Source organism: Vidua macroura, chromosome 1, assembly GCF_024509145.1.
Source record: "Vidua macroura isolate BioBank_ID:100142 chromosome 1, ASM2450914v1, whole genome shotgun sequence".
In the NCBI taxonomy this organism is placed as follows: Eukaryota; Metazoa; Chordata; class Aves; order Passeriformes; family Viduidae; genus Vidua; species Vidua macroura.
The window spans coordinates 119,240,023-119,256,671 of NC_071571.1; positions in this window are offsets into that span (position 1 = coordinate 119,240,023).

Consider the following 16,649-nt stretch of genomic DNA (forward strand, 5'->3'; position numbering starts at 1 on the left):
AAAATACTTTTGCAATCTTTTCCTGTTTCAATAGTCTTCCCCACCACCCCTTTGCCACTAAAAAGAGGAACTTAAGGGAATTTATTAAAATGTGGGGGGAGATATATCTACAAATTTCTTCACTAATCAATTGTTAATTGCATACTGTGGTTTTACTGGGAAAAACTCTTTCATCCTTGGCCAAACTCCTATGTCAAGGCACTGCAGCCCCTTGAAAGCATCATTTTAAACACCATCTCCCATTATCAAGCACAACAAAACATTCCCAAGACTTGTATTGCAAAGCCAACCTTGCTACTAAGTCTCTTTTTTTTTAGACAGAGAAAGTGATGAAAGGCATAAGATGAGGCAGAGCACGCAAAGGCAGAGAAAGGAATGCGAAGAGAGAAAAAAGGGCTAAGAAGAAAAATAGCGTGCCAAAGAGAAATCAGCAGAAACTTAGTTTAAGAAGAGAAAGGAAAAAATATACAAACAAAGGTGTTACATCACCTAAATAGTCTGGAAAAAAAACTACTATGTGGTTTTAAAAGCAAAGAAACGAAGGAAAGACGTAAGATCAGCAGATTATCCAAGGGATGCGGTGGACCACCATTCTTTGTTTGACAATGTTAAACTGATCTCAAACTGATGAGTTGCCAGCCAAGCCTTTCAGAGTGTGAGGTGACAACATCCTCCAGCCCCATCAGGAAGTGCAGTCAGGGTGCTGACAGTCTTTTGGCAGGGTGAGGAGAGGGCACTAATATCCCTAGGAATGCTGACTGGACAGCAGCTGGGGATTAGGCTTTCTGCTTCCACCCCACCACAGACTGTCCTTTCAAAGACTCATTTGCAGCACATGTAAGGAGAGGAGGAATAAAGCCAAGAAACTGGTGCGAAATAATAGGAAAGAAATGCTGTAGTTTGATGAGGATAATAACCTTTTTAACCGGTGTCCTATCATATGAGTTTCCCCATGAAATTATTTAAAACAGCAGGGAATCAAACATCCCCACATTATTAACCTCTAGCTCGTGCTCATTGAAGAAAATCAGGCAGATATTTTATGGGTGGCTTCGCCGATGATGCCACACAGCACAGTAAGGACGAAGGGACCAGGCGCTCACACTGATGAGGACATTCCTCTGTGTCCCAGCTCTGGTGGGCTGGTTGCTACCCCATGCAAGCCCAGATTGCCCAATGGCCACCACCATTCATTGGTCCCTGTCCCTTTCTGGCCCTCTCTGGAAAAGCAAATACCCACAAGCAAAGTGTACGCTGTGAATCCCAATACAACACCAGGATGACGCCAGACCTGGCTGTCAGCCCCCACTGCTCCATTAACTCAGCTCTTAACAAGGCATTTGAATATGGCTTTTCAGATGAAAGCTAGTCTCGTGCTCAACATTTCAGGGGAAATATTTTTAAAAGCAAATGAAGACCATTTCTGAAAAAATGCAGAAGTTTCAATCCAGAAACTGGCAAAGCTGGGAAACCAAAGCATTGCATCATCTGTTTTACTTCACTTGCGTATCTTCCAGTGCGTGACAAAAGAAATGTAAAAGGTAGCCACTTTCAAAAGCAGTTATTAGATAAGTCTGTGAATTTATATCCTCTAAAGACAGAGATGAATCATCTCAATGATAGGCTCTTCCTACTTATTCACAGATTGTGTTGGGAAATAATTTAGCAGCTTTTTTTTTTATTGTAGTCCTCCCTCAGAGCAGTACATTGCTTGGCTGGGGATCCACCACTGGTTTTTGTATTTAAACATTCTATTTTACTTAAATGCTTTGTAGGAAATATTTTTTTTCTGTTGCCAAAAATTTTTTTCTTTATTCCCAGCAAAACTCATATGATGTCTATTTTTCAAATGCTTATGCTTATTGACTAAACCTGCACTTTTGTAAAATACTAAGGAATTCAGCACAACAGAAAGTCATTGAAATACTACTTGAATTATTTAAACCTTCAGAGGGCAGGTTCTGTTTTTAAAGGTTTATTTTTGACATTTGTGAAGATATACATACATAAATTATTGGTAGCACTGAATTCCAGAACTGGAAATGCAGCGAAGGACCTTGGTGGCATCACCACGAACAGCTGCTTGTGAGGAGCCTGCCTTCCCAAACACCCAGAGGAAGGTAGAGAGAGCTGAAGTGTTGGCTGAATATTCAAAAAAATTGCAAAGAATGAACTTCACCAAAAAGCAAAATGTGAGGAGCACACTTCTGTTCCTAGCACCCCTTGAGCAACACCCAGGAAGGACCTGGCTGTACATTTTACACCTCTGCTATGTGCTCATACAAACACGCTCTTCTGAAAAACAAACAAAAAGAACCTTATTACTATTTCAGTGTCTCTGAAATAGCACTGGTGTCCCATAGAAAATAAGTATTTCCCATGTACATTATGGCATAATCATCTCGCTGCACAGTGGGAGGTATTTGCCATCTCCTGAAACGTCACTTATTAGCCCTGGCAGGGCTACAACTGGCGAAACAGGATGCCATACAGGATGACTCCTGTATGATCAGCCAGATGGTTCAAAGGTGCTGGGGCCAGATGAGCAAGCAACTTCTGAGAGCAAATGCAGTTTAGCATTTGAATGAGAAGGGCAGGAGAGTACATTTCTGAGAGGTACAATACTGATCACCTTGGAGCAAAAAGATGTCTGTCAAGAACAGGGACTGTCGCTACATCTGGGGCTGCATGCACATGCCATAATAAAGATGGATTCCTCCACAGAGATTTTACAAGCCAGGTTTATGACCAGATAACATACAGATGTAATACACAAACACAGAGGAAGAGAGGAAAGGAGAGAACAGTAAAATGAGCCTGCATTTTTCATAACAAGCGGTAATTTTATGGCTTAATTTAATCAATGGTCTAACTTAGTGCAGTACCTTTCTTTTCTCCTGTACTCATACATTTTAAGGCCTCATTAACATAGGATGTGTATGGAATATTTTATGGGGTCTTATTCCATTTTAAGTAATGGCCTCAACAGAAAGCATTTACCAACCATCATTTCAAGAGGCAGGTGAGGTGTTCTGCAATAATTTACATTTTCTGTAGTAAGAACAGTGTATGAGTGCTGGATTTCGGACTTTGGTATGTGGCAAGTGCAAGCAAAGGCTTTTAAGAACATCCACAGCATTGTATTGTCTGACCCACTTACCCCTGCCTTACATCTGGAAAGGGCTTTGGGAACTGCTGGCAAAAAAAGATGTTTCAGTACTATTGAGTGCTGTTGCAATGAAACCATTTCCACAGAGAAGAGCAAAACGCTATGTCAGTTTAAAAAGTGAAGTTAAGCTCTGATCCTGAGGATGCAGTTTTTGCTAGGGAAGAGTGCTCACAATGTGTCATTGTTTTCTCTAGAAAATCAGGCCGTGTGTGACTTGGCAATAAGTCATTAACATGAACATATGTACAAGGTGAGAGGCAATAGCCTTTTATATTCCATCACTATTCCTATTCTTACCTTCCACGCAAAGATGACTTCCTATCTCAGGCTTACCTGCACAAGCCTGGCCAAGAGACTGACTATGGATATATATGACCACACACTTTTAATTTCATTTCAGTAGATTACCTAACACATAAGGAATATTTTAGTAACTATCTTGATAGGCTCACAAGGCTCTTAAATATCAGAAGCGGAACAATCATCCTCCTACCTGTGTTGAGACGAAAATATACATTTGTGCTACCAGAATTTATATATTTGAAATTCATCATGCAGATTCAAGATTCAAAGAAATTGGAGCAAACTCAAATGAAAGGAAAAGCTAATTTGGCTCAATTATTTTAGTGTGAATTTACTGCTCTGGAAAGACACTGCATTTATGATAGCAATTTATTGATCCTAAGGAGTACAACGTGAGTGACACAGAGGCTCCAGGGAAAGTGTTTGCATCCCCTTCATCATGCCCACTGTTATCTTTGGGCTTCCAGGTCTCACCAGCAAAGCTATCATCTTTTTATCAGCATTTTTCACACAGTGGGGAGTTAGGCTCACAGAAAAGAGATGAAATCAACTGTTTTGTAAGGGCTGCTGAAACACTGGTAGGTGATAAAGTCTCTCCCTTGTAAGAGATCACAAAATCTTAGAGCTAAACTAAATCATGAGCACAGTAGAGGCACATTTCTCCACAGGCTTCCACTTTGAGCTGTATGCATGTCTCTACTCACTTCATCTTGCCATTAGTGAGAGCAACAATGTGCTGCAAGTTTCTGAAGAACACTCCAAACTTCTAGAAACTTGGTTGGAACCAGGTGTCCCCTTCAACAAGAATATACTGGCTGGTCCTTTAACAACATTAACAATTAGGTTTTAATTAATATCACTTTATAGCAGAAATTTCATTTCCAATTATATTCCGTCATCTTCGGTGCAACTTTTGGAAGAAACCTATTGACTTCTTTAGATTTATTTTTTAGGAGATATCTCTTTAAGAAAATATGCATGAGCAATTACCACACATTTTGTCACTTTGATAAGTCTATAGAGTTGACACTGTGTGTGTTTGGTGTCTATACCCATGATACAGTGCAACAGAAAAATGTGCATGTGTTTGGCTTAGTGCTAATTTGTCCAAGATCAGGCAGACAAATCAAAAGCTAGAAGCAGGAAGTCAAACACCCTTCCATGACATTTGAGTATGAAGTTCAGCAAACTCTTTTGCACGCAGAACAGAGGGAAAGAAACTCCCATGTGCCTGGTAAGTCTTCCAGCCACTCATTTTCCTACCATGGGGAACAATTCTTCACTCAAGGCCCAAAATTTCTGTTTCCATGGGAATTTCTGGTTTCTGTAAACCATTTTGCTCAGTATTCAGGTCCAGCAGTTATGAAATTGCTCCAGACAAGTGCTGAACAGTACAACCCATTTTTCCTTTGTGTTTTCAAATTTTTAGAAAGAGCAAGAACACTAAAGAGACACGGAAGTGTTAGTCTTACACTAACTTTCATGATGTTCAGTAACATCTATCCAAAGGACAAAATCAATTATGTAAATTTTAACCTTTCCTACAGATTGAAAACATGAGATAGGATATACTGCCTTATGATCATTAGGAAAATTAAGTACTCAATCTGAGATTATTGCAACTTTGGCAGAGAATTCCAGACCTCAGTATTTCTAGAAAATCCTATATATCCTTGGTCTGTACTCTCACACCAGTTACACAAAGAACATTTGCAAGTATCTAAACTGGTATTTCAGCCCTATTCAGCATCCGTGATATCCACCACTGGTGAGCTGTAATAATTAGACTGAGTACTCATATCCAGTACTCAGTACTCACTGGATAGTGTAATAGGCTTAAGAACACAGTTTATCTCTGGGATTTTAACTGATTTTAAATCAAACTTTGAATTTCATGCCCACCTTTTCAAACAGAAAGGTGTTATGTACCTTGATTATGTACTAGATGAGGTAGATATAACAGAATAATACACATTAAATGTTTGGCTTCCTTACTTCCACACATTTCCTCCTTGTTTTAGTGTTAGCCATTCACACCATAGACTTTAGCCCAGAATAATGTCTTTTCAGTTAAAACAAAAAGAAAAAAATCATCAATAGCATCATCATTAACAATCTGCAATTACAGTCTAGTTACAGCACTTGTTCTGGCTTTGGGGCGGCGTGCATCCCCGCGCTGATGACGGCGATGATTGCGGTAGCAAAGGTCAGGCTTGCAGCCTCTCCGAACCAGTCATCCAGACGATTACCATCATTGACAGTTTTTGCCAGAAGCACACTTATTGAAAGCAATGTGAATGCCACAAGGACTGTGTATAAAAATAGAGGAAAATTGTCTGCAGTCTTCCCTCATCTCCTGGTTGCCAATTGTAATTAGATCTTCAGGCTGCTTTGTAATCAGCCATCAATTCTGCAGTATAAAGAGCTCTGCAGCAGAATATTCACACTATGTCTTTATCATGAGTCCTCCAGTCATTCAAAGGACTTACAGTATAAATATCTTTTCCATATAACTTAGGACATCCAGGGAAGAATAGAAAACTGAGTATACCAGAGCTGCTTCTAGCAGAAACTAGAAAAGAATATAAATTGCAATTACTGTGCAGCATTTCCTAATGCAATTTTACTCTTAGCAGAGGTACCAAAATAAGGTCAGAAATAATCTTCATTTATACATATAATGTTCCACTCCCTTTTGCCTTTTTCAATACTTGGGATTATGTCCCCTCATGCAACATATTTAATTTTTTGTTTATCATTAATTTAATATTCTTAATTTCAGTGTTTTGAGGGATTGAATCTGGTTCTACTGATACAAGCAAAAGATATACAAGTGACCTCTAAGAATGTATTCACCTACATGTTATATGATGTTTCTGTATCATTTTCTCTCAGGCAATAAAGGTTTTTCTTACCTATAGGCTGTTGTGTAAATAACCAGCACAGCCCCCCAGGGTGAGTTTCAACCACTCTATAGCTGCAGAGGATTTTCACCAGATGAAGACTTCAGGGTACAGAGAAAAATTGTCTGCATCTGCTGGGCCTGGTTGTTGGAGCTGGGAAGCCCCATCTCCATCTTCTCAGGTGCTCATCCCAGAACTAAAAGAGAGATTCCATAGTAAGTACACTTATGGTCAACCTAGACATAGATGCCCACTGCAGTTTTGAAAGCTGTTTCTTTACTAAATAGGAATAATAATGACTCTGCAATGTAGAGTCAATATAATAATAATAATCATTTCTACAATGGAAGTTCCTGCAACTTTTATCCTTACTTCTAAAACCATTGCCAAGAAAGAACTAGTGCTGTACTCCCCTGATTTTACCTTGTCTCTGTAGATGAAGAAGATATTTCAGTTAAGAGATGGGGGCAAAACATAGGAGTAAGACATTTAAATAATGTTTTGTGAACTTTGGAAAATGCCATGCTGAGCTTCTCAGGTGAAAATTCAGTTTCTATGCATTCCAATCTTCGTTCATTATGCCCATCTGACACTCCAGATTCATTAACTGAGCAGCCACATTTTCTAGCAGGTTTCCTATAGTGATTGAAGTTTGCAACACATCTATTTCTGCATATAGCAATTCCAACACTTCTCAAAATGATCCCTTAAAGTCCAGACTTGTGGCAGATTGTCTTTCCAGCAGGACAGCACAAGATGGGCTCTGGTATGTGTCTTGAGATGTAGTGGTAATGCACGTTGAAATAAATTAACTATTTATACAGAGCATTTCATCTTAAGAATTGTTTGAGCTATCTACCTCACAAACCATGCATAAAAGTAGCAGCCTCCAGAATGAGACAAGGGGGTGTATGCAGGTCAGGCTCTTAGGTGCTAACAATACATCATGCTAAGGAAACCTGATGAACTTGGGTGGTTCTGAATATAACAGAGATGTTATTTGGATCACTAAATGATGCGTAAAAAAAGTTTCCAGAATCAGGGATTAATGGTTCAATTTAGCAATGAAAAGCAACTTTATACCTTTATACCTTAGCAAAATGACCTTTAGGCATGACTAGAATGTTCTGCTTTTGTTTGTTAAGGACCAACAGTTTTAACCAACCTGTATTTCAATAGTCATTGACAGAATTAATTAGAAAGAGAAAAGTTCTCAAAGTTCTCCTAAGCCCATTTCTTTCCCTCCATCAGTCCATTTGTCTGCTATGGCAAAGTTATGAAAAACATCTGGCTAGCAATTCTATAGAATCAAATCAAGTGAAAATATTGTAATAGTTTTGTTATATTATGACATCTACAACCCATGCTTAGTGGTCATTAGACATAATTTGGGGGTTTTTTCCACCTACCTTCTCTCATACTTGGCAACTTACAGTAGGATATAAGCAGACTTGTTTCTTGCAAAACTCCAGCCAGCTGAACCCAAGTGACATTTAGAGAAATGCAAGTCAGGCCAATAACATGTGACATTTATTTTTAATTCCCGTGTTTCCAATATTTTAAAAAAATCAAAACAAAACAAAAAAACAACCACAAACAAACAAAAAAACCCCAGGCTAAGATACACACTTAGTGCTGAGCAGCCAGGAGTTGTACTCTCAGAGAACATCCTATACAATGGACATCCAGTTCCAATTCTTCCTTGTTTTTTTTTTGTTCATATTAATCATAAAATCACATAAAAAGTTGGGGAAGACCTTGTAGATCACTGAGTCCTACTGTTAACCTAACACTGCCAGCCAAGTCTACCACTTAACCACGTCCCTAAGTGCCACACCTACACTCCTTTGAAATAACTTCAGTGATGGTGACTCAACCACTTCCCTGGGCATCCTGTTCCAATGATTGGCACTTCTTCATGGAAATGAAGAAAATTTTCCTACTATTCAGTCTAAACCTCTCCTGGTAAGACTTGAGGCCACTTCCTCTTGCTCTATCACTTGTTCCCTGTGACAAGAGAACCTCACCTTACTACAACCTCCTTTCAGGGAGTTGTAGAGGGAAATAAGGTCCCCTGCTGAGTCTTCTTTTCTCCAGGCTAAACAACCCCAATTCCCTCAACTGCTCCTCATGAGACTTGTGCTCCAGATCCTTCCCCACCTCTGTTGCCCTTCTCTAGACTCACTCCAGTACCTCAGTGTCTTTCTTGCAGTGAGGGACCCAAAACTGAACACAGGATTTGGGTGCGGCCTCACCATTGATGAGTAGAGGGAGGAAATCACTGCCCTGCTCCTGCTGACCACGCTATTGCTGATACAAGCCAGGATGCCATTGGCCTGCTTGGCCATCTGGGCACACTGGTGGCTCACGTTTACCCCGTTCTCAACCAGCACTCCCAAGTCCCTTCCACCAAGAAGTTTTACAGCCACTCTGCCCCAAGCCCTCATAGGGTTGTTGACACCAGCGTGCAGGACCTGGCACTTGGCCTCATTGAAGCTCATACTGTTGCCCTTGGCCAATGGATCCAGCTTGTCCAGATCCCTTTGCAGACCCTTTCTGCCCTCCAGCAGATCACCACTCTTGACCAGCTTTGTGTTGTCTGCAAAGCAAGTGTGCCCTCTATCTCCTCATCCAGATTATAGATCAAGATACCAAACAGGACTGGCCCCATTGCTGAACCATGGAGAACACCACTTGTGACTGGCCAGCAACTGGCTATAACCCCATTTGCCACCACTCCCTTGCCTGGCCATCCAGCAAGTTTCTTGCCCAGTGAACTGTGCACCCATCCAAGCCATGATCAGCCAGTTTCTCCCAGAGAATGCGGGAAAGTATGTCAAAGGCTTTCCTGAAGTCTAGGTGGAAAATGACTACAGCCTTTCCCCCATTCACAAAATGGGGCACCTTGTAACAGACAGAGATCAGGTTAGTCAACATCATAAATTAAGGCTATCATTGGTACTGCAGTCCATAATACACAGTGCCAAATTTACCAACTTTTTTTATGGGAAATGACATTAAAGCAGCCGCTTCTGTATCTCTGGTAAGCTCCACATATTGTACAGACAGCTCTGAAGTTGCCTTTAGATCTGTCATATGGTGCAAACAGCTGTCGATGAGCCATGTGAACTGCTTTGACCTCCTGCATGCCATTTTCCTCTGGCTTCCCTTTGACTTTGAGCATGCGGCCTCTTTTACACAGCTCACAGGATTGCAAGGCAAAAGATTTTTTCCCATTTGAAGGGACCAGTGATTTTTCTTGGAGAATACAAGTACAAATCAATAGTTTCTCATTTTGACATAAGGGAAATGTTTGGTTTTTTTTTAATGAACTCTGTTTTCACCCTTGAGACTAGTACAAAGCAACAGGAAGAGGCTACATTAGAGACGCATGGGGGATTTTAAGACTTGCTCTTAAAAGAAGACTCTGCTTCACTTGCACCCACTTCACATTGTCAAAACATATAAAAACAAAGGATTTAATTTCACTTACAAAAGACATGTCAGTAAGTGTACAGCTTCAGAAGAAGTTTAATTGCGTGATGAATTCACAAGTGACAAGGTGCTAGCATTTGTATATATAAAAACTACCTGACTTTGTATATATGAAACTACCAAGCTTTCAGAAGGATTTTATCCTTCAATACAAGGAAATTAGGTTTACCATGTCTCACAATTATTTAAAGTCAGGAACTCGAGTCAGATGAGCACATAGGACCCTGGGCTGACTGAACTGTCAGCAGAATAAATGAATATCCCCTTGACTTGTACATTCCCTTTTTCCTCCTGGACACTACAATGCTGGGTTTTTGACACGTATATTTTTTCTTTTATTTTTTAGGTTCATTTTATCTATTTAATATCTGACTGATTTACTAGGAAGTAAAGTCATCTTTACATAACATACCTCAAACACCAAGTGGTCCACTACACAGAAATTTCTGATGAAATTTCTGTACACAGAATTCTGATGAAATTTCTGTACCCAGAATTTTGATGAAATTTCTGTACCCTTTAAATTCCTCTTGTAGAGAAAGAAGCAGTATGAAGCCATAGGAACAGAGCAGAGAGCTGTTCTGGAGAGCATTACCAAGCCATGACCCTGGGTACAGCTGGAATTAAGAGCAGTGGATTTCCTTGTGGGCACTTTATGTCAGTTCAGGAAAACACCACATGCCCCAGCTCTGCCCCACCTTCTGCCATGGAGGAAAATGCCCCAGGAGGTTTCAGCACCAAAGTGCTCAAGTGACACTTTAGTATCCTATGCTCAGGGCGCCACTGAGCAGGATCTGATATCAGATGTAGGTCTGGAACCCAAATTTTGCTCCAGTAACCTGTGTGGCTTGCTGAAATCCTGCAAGTCTTACAGAGGACTGAGATGTTTAAGACCAAAGAAAACATTTGTTTTCTTTTGTTTAGACTTAACAGAGCTACATTTCATTTCACATTCCTTATTTGTACAGCAAAGAAGCAGATTGATATTTCAAAACCTTTTCCAAATGTTTATTTTAAGCAGTGATACAGGAACTCTGTATTTTTACATATGGTTAGTGGTGCTGTTTGCAAGTTATCAGTCATCAGTTTAACTTTTAATCAAAGGGTTTAAAACATTTGTGTATCTTTGAAAGTTTCACACATATTTAAGTGAAGCTTGATGAGTAGCAAAGTTTTAATTGAGCAGGTGTTCAGGGATCGATGCACACTTCCTGACAGCCCTCATTGGGGCTATCCCTGGGTAGCAAGACACTGAGTGGCTGAGAGTACAGGTAGCTGAGAGTAGGTATGCTGACAACACACCTTATTTAGTACAAAATCTCTAAAGCAAAAAAAAAAAAAAAACCACAAACAGGAAAGAAGGACAGGCTTTGATGATTATAAAAGTTACAAAAATAATTCTACAGCTATGATTACATATTGCACATACTGTATAAATTGTTTTCTATTCTATTATAGAAATCTTCATACATTCAAGTTTCCTAGTTTTTTTGGTTTTGCTACTGCCACTTTCTGATGATTGTCTTTGATTGTATTACTTCATTTGAGTTGACTGTTTATTCCTCTGCTGCTAGAAACAACAGAAAAGGATCTGAATAGTGCAGGGAAATAATCTAAGCCAGGGGGTCTAAGGACCAGCAGTTCTGCTTCCTATTACTTCTCTCTATTTTGGGTCACATATATAATATACATGCAATACACAGCCTTAGAGACTTTATTCTTATTGGTTAAAATGTCCTAGATTTTGATGCATACACATTACACAGCTAAAGAGACAAGAGCAGGTAATACATTCACAGGCAGATATGAAGTTTTAATTATATAAGCTGTTTTGAAGCCTTGGAATCAATGTAGACACACAGAGACATATACACATAATCATACATACACTTAAGTGCAAAGTGATATTAATACTGGATATTGTTTTCTAAGTGACAGTGAAAAATAAGTATATGTCTGTCACATTCAAAAGACAGAATTCAGTTCCTCTCATGAGTTAAAATGAAAATACACTAAAAAGTAAAGATGAGCAACAGATTTAACACAGGAAGAATTTTTTTAAAACTTAACTTCACAAACATAAAATATATAAAAGTGGATCCAATTATTTGAAAGTTTTTTGATATATATAAAATTCTAAACTATTAATAAATATATCTGATAAATAATGATGATATTCTCCATATTTCTTTGTTTAATTCTCAGTTTTCTTGCAAGATCTTCTTGAAGTTTGGTTGTAATGGATCATTACGTCCATAATGTGCTCAATGTTGGAGTGAATTTTGAACAGTTTTTCGGCTGCATACTGTTTTCTTCCAGATAATTTACTGGATTAAAATTAGCAGTGTGAAAAGCTGTAGAGAAATCTAAATGCCTGCCAAATCAAAGAAATAATCACATTTTTATGAATATTTAATATCATAGTCATGGCAAATAAGGCAAGTAATTAGTACTTACCATAAATTTGCAAAGTATTATTTTATGTAAATGTTACATTCTACTAGTTTGATATGAATTATTCATTGTATTACCAGACAGTGACACAAACCAGCAAACACTAAAATCTATGTGTTATTAGTTTACTTACCTTTAATGATATTGTTTAGAGGATATTTTTCTTAGATTACTATTTTTTCCCAAACGGGATGGAAACAAGAAGAAAGTCATTTAAAGTCACCTACTGCACATTCCAATATTGGAGGAACTCAAGATGCAAATCAACAGAATGCAAGTTCTTTCATGTGTGCAGATGAAGAGCTCTCAGCTATGTCTCCAATTGCAAAGACTGCACAGGTGATTACTATTAATGAAGTATGGTAAAAGCTGTTTATAAAAATAATGCATGTGGGAGAAATCCACACATCTTTACAGATAACCTCCATAGCTCCTCACAGTCAAGGGCCAGAGTCCTTGGGTCAGGTAACTAAATGATTGAAAGAGAATCATGCCTGACTATAACACAAAATATCCAAATAGCGCATCAGGACAAAAAGACCCACCTCTCCCCCCCAAGCTTATCTACAGGTGTGGGTTGTCACCTGTCTTTTAAGGCTTGACTCCCAACTTTCCTTGATTCCTACAGAAATCAGTTCTTTTTCCCGATTTGTGATTGGCACCTGCTGATCCCTGAAAACATCAATCCTCATCGTGCTTCCAGCATAACAGTCTACTAAATGGCCAAAGCCACATAAAACCCTTGCTCCATTTTAAATATAATCCCCTTCTGGTGTTAATAAAACCTTTCTCTTTATTGTAAGCGGCAAATTTTCACTGATGCTCCTTTAGAATCACCAACACAGAGAGTTACTCAACACTAATTACTAAGACATACACCCCTTTGCAATTACCTTATGATGTGAAAAATAACCAATAACTTCCTCATCTATCTTTCACCTACCAAACTATTTTATTGAATCTTGATGAGCAGCATCTGACTGTTTTTCTCCTACAAAGCAAGTCTTCTCCAAACAGTAAATCTTTCAGTCTAAATAAATTACATCCACTGCTTGTCAGCTTGCTCTGCAACAACTTAGCAAAATTTAAATCAGTTCATGCCATACATCCTCTCCTTTGGTAAATCAATGCCCATTTTCTTCAGACAATTTTGATCTACTCCAGTATTCATCTCTCCTAGTATAAACCAATTAATTGCTCATGAGACTTTCAGACTAATTGTTTCTGGAGCCAAATTCTCACCAAAAAAAAAAAAAAAAACTGGTGTTTCCTATACAATAAAAAACATATATTGGTCTTTTGGATCACAATTCAACTTAGACCTACCACAGTACACTTGGGATCTACCAAGGGATATTATAACTTTCAGTGTCTGCTTCAATCTTCACCTCTCTGGCAGTGTCTGTGGGCAATAGGGTTCACAGGTACACAGTTGAAGAGCAAATGTTCTATTTTTTTTCAAAATTCATCAAAACAGCAAAGAGGTTTTTTGTCCTAATAGAACTCTGAATAATGAAAGTGTGAATTACCTATATACGGTAAAAAACAATATTACCATGTTTGGACAGAGGTTGGAGCAACTGGAGTAGTTGTTTTACTTGTGGTAAGTAAATCAGATTACAGGCTGGTAGAGGTAATTCTTCCTGAGCCTTTGGCACCTCTGAATGGGGAATTTGCAAGTATGAGCAACACTGATCTAAATTTTGCTTATTTTATTTACATACAGCTTTCCTTATGCAATCTTGACTCTGTGTTACCTGTTATTCTGCTTTTCACTGGTTGCTATCTGGAGTTTTGTTCAGCAAAGTTTTGTAGGTGTGATTTTGAATAATGTCATGCTAAGGCACACACCAACCATAACAGCTTCTAGTGCATTTCACAAAATGAAAAACATCCCATTTCCAGAGAACTGAAATACAAGTATTTTACCTAGGGAAGGAGATTAATATCAGATGTGGCTTCATAAAATGAACTACTTCAAAATACAGAGAAAAGGTGTGGTTACAATAGCTTCTCATGATGAGCTCATGGTTTCATGCTGTACTTGGGAAAGTGCATCAAGGAACTGGCAGCTAAGCTTCCAGAATTAGAAGCAGTTTTAGAAACCACAGCTCAGTACCCCCCATTTTAAATAAAAGCTTGCCAGCTGGCAAGTGGGAGAGAAGGAAATTTCTTGTTCTTGTGGGTGGTTTGGACTGTGCACCAGTAAACCATCAGTCTTTACCCTAACAAAACTCTCATCAGTCTTTGGAAGTTGCATGTTTTGCCTTAAAATCACCCTTGTGTAACCTATTTTATTTAGGTTCAAACTTGTTTCCACCTCCAAGTAAGCAAATTATCAGGGTCTGTAGAAAGCATAGAGAAACACATGGAATGATCAAATGCTCACACTAAAAGAATCCTTCAATCCCTGACTCTTTCACCCTTTGGTATGGACTCTCCTGCACCCCACTCTAGTCTCGTCTCCCCTGATCATAATGATAAGCAACATGTGCAAAACATCCAATTAAAAGCAAAATTTAAAGTGATGATAGAGAAGAACACAGCACAATGGACAGCAAAAATGTGGTTCACATAAATGTTTGGTTTTAGCTTTAATATTTTAAACAAACATTTCCTTCCACTTAGACTCATCCTAATCTGCAATCTCCACCTGGTGTTTTTCAAACCAGATGGAAATGTAAATTATTTAAAATCATGAAATTCCATTAGCAGTTGGGCTTAAGTGCTTAAAAAAAAAAAAAAAAAGGATGAAAGATAACTTTTAGGGGTTCCAAAATGCGACTGCGCCACCCATTGTGTGTGGCTGTGGCCACAGAGCAGGGTCCAGGAGTGCTCTGCTTCATGCATGCCCTGGCTGAGCTCTGAGCACTGGTAGAGAAGCCCTAGATCCAAGTAGTGGATGAGATTTGCACTGCAGCAGCACCTGCAGCTCACTCATTCCCACAGCAGAAAGAGTGTGACCCCTGGAGAGCCTGCAAAGCAGACATCCATTTCACCCCCCAAACTGCTCCAAGCAATGCTACCTACTCTGCTTCTGTTCCATGGGGAGAAAGAATTTCCCAAAAATGTTTTTTTTCCAAAGTGCTACCAATGCCCATGATAATGCCTGTTCATTCTTTTTTGCAGCATAAAAGCCTGTGAAGAAATCCCATACAAAGAACATGCCTGCATGAACAAATACCACAGAGAAATTAGAAAAACCACAAAGAAGAAAATCCAAACCAACTTCATCTTTCTATATGCAGTTTGGCCATGACAACTAATAACAAAAATTACATTTGAGGGCATGATATTATTTTAATTCTCCTCTTTGTTGAGGCCTTGTACAAAAGAAGACTAAGAAGAAGCAAATGCTGATTTTGTTGAGGTGATTCACAGCTCTCAAGTGCATCACAAGACAGGAGCCCACAGCCACGAACACCAACAGGCTGAGTCACAAGGTCTTCCCAGCTCCCATCTCCCTTCCTTGAAGTTGATTGAGTTCTGCCAACCAACATCACTCTCTGCTGAGCTCCCTATTGCCCTGCACAGCAAGAACTCAAGCAGAGACCTCTTCACCACTGGCTGAAGGACTTTCTTCTTGCACTTTCTGCATCAGTTTTTGTGAGATAAGAGCTCTCTAACTAATTACTTTTTCCTTGGATTTTCTACTATTTGGCCACATCATACTATAAAAAATATCTCTAAAGCTCAATAATATTAATTAATGCACAAGAACTTCAAAGTATATACAAAATGTGTAAGAAGGCTGTAAATGTAAATGTGTAAATGACTGTTAATGCACCTTTTACACCCTAGGCCTCTCAGAGTACTGACCTGGTGCAAGCATTCCCCTGAGGCGGCTCAGATCTCTCTGCTTGGTTTGGATCACAGATCTGAACCCAGGTCTAGTTTAACAGAAAATGACTATGTAAGAAATTTTAAGCCATACAATCAGAGGATACAGCAGATTGTTAAGGGCATTGGATAGATGAGTGGCAAGTGAGCAAAGAGCTGGAGTCCCAGGCTTGATTTTAAGTTCTTTCTTTGAAGGTGGTGCCAATTGTATGAATTTGGCCTTCTGTTTGCACATTGCCTAGTCCAGTATGAGTCCTGCCTGCTGCAAGTTTATCCAGTCTGTGAAACTCAGAGAAACTGTGTTTAATAATGATCATATTTACTGTGAAAACAATAACTTTGGATTTTTTTCTTGCTTTGCTCCTTCACACCAACACTTCTGCAAATCTCTTATGTCTTCAGTGCTTGGGCCAATGTAATTAAAATACTTCCCTAGAAAATCTTGTACCTTCCTCTTACCTCTAAAAAATTGGCATATTTGCTAA